This window comes from Carlito syrichta, unplaced genomic scaffold (assembly GCF_000164805.1).
Source record: "Carlito syrichta isolate Samal-C Ts95f unplaced genomic scaffold, Tarsius_syrichta-2.0.1 Scaffold314761, whole genome shotgun sequence".
In the NCBI taxonomy this organism is placed as follows: Eukaryota; Metazoa; Chordata; class Mammalia; order Primates; family Tarsiidae; genus Carlito; species Carlito syrichta.
Genome location: NW_007258857.1, coordinates 227836 through 229109, shown reverse-complemented (window position 1 = coordinate 229109; position 1274 = coordinate 227836). Strand labels below are relative to the sequence as shown.

General features: G+C 40.1%; 1 protein-coding gene across 1 annotated transcript in view; it reads left to right on the top strand.

The window, feature by feature from the left end:
• The window catches only part of LOC103274382 (cytochrome c oxidase subunit 7B, mitochondrial), a 7886-nt gene that overhangs the window by 1025 nt on the left and 5587 nt on the right, over positions 1 to 1274 (top strand). The window lies entirely within an intron of this gene.

Below are 1274 nucleotides of genomic sequence, written 5' to 3'. Positions count from 1 at the left end.
CCGCGGGCTCAGGCAGTCCACTCACCTCAGCCTCCCAAAGGCGCGGGATTACAGGCTGAGCCACCGAGCCCGGCTGATCTTTTTATTTTCAATTTAACAGAATCACTAGGGGTATTACTAGATTGTGTTCTAAACATTCAACCAATTTTGAAAATAAGCACAGAATATTAACCCGACTGGTTTTTCATATTTCAAAAGCCGCGTTTATTATCTCTTTCACTTTGGGCAAGTGATTTAAACTCTCGGAACCTTAGTTTCCTCTTTTGTAAAATAAGAGGTTAGTAAGGAATACGTATCTCGTAGGGATGTTGAGTATTAAGTGAGATTATCAATGTGTAGTAACGAAACCATTTTTTGTAACAGAGGAGGGGGTCTAATGAAATTCTCTTGGGTATCCTGATCGTTGACGTCATGAGAAGTTGCAGAATTGTTTGGTAGTCTTAATTTCTTTGCCTTTTGAGCAAGTAGGACCTTCTTGTTCTTCAGGAAAGGTTTTTTGTTTTTGTTTTTAATGTGGAAATGTGGAATTCACATGCCCGCTTTTTAACTTTTCTGAAGCAGAATATATTTTGAAGTATTTTAAATTTGCTTATTCCAGTGTGACTGTTTAAAGGTGAAAATGAAGCTGGGTGTGATGACTTACACCTGTAATCCCAGCACTTTGGGAGGCGGAGGCTAGAGGATTTCCTGTACCCAGGGGTTCGAGACCAGCCAGGGCAACTTGGTGAGACCTCGTCTCTGTAATAAATCAAAAAATTAGCGGGGCGTTGTAGCACACGCCTGTAGTTCCAGCTAGTTGGAAGACTGAGGTGGAAGGATTTCTCTGTTACAGAGATTGTGACTCATAAATAAGTGAATGAATGAGTGAATAAATGAATACATAAATAAGAATACGAGGCCCAGTGTGGTGGCAGTGAGACTCCTACTCACAAATGAATGAATAAATAATACATGTGAATGTGAGGCCCTGTGCAGTGACTGTGACAGAGTAAGACTCTGACTTATAAGTAAGTAAATAAATAAATAAACAAATGTGAATATGAGTCCCGGTGCGGTGGCTGAGACAGTGAGACTCTGACTCATAAATAAATGAATGAGTCTATTAGTTAATGAACTGTATGTGAATATGAGACCCAGCATAATCCCAGCATTTTGGGAAGTCAAGGTGGGAAGTGTGCTTGGAGTTCCATACCAGCCTAGGCAATATAGTGAGACCTCTTTTCTTTTCTTTTTTTTTTTTTTATTTGGAGTCTCACTCTGTCACCCAGACTGGA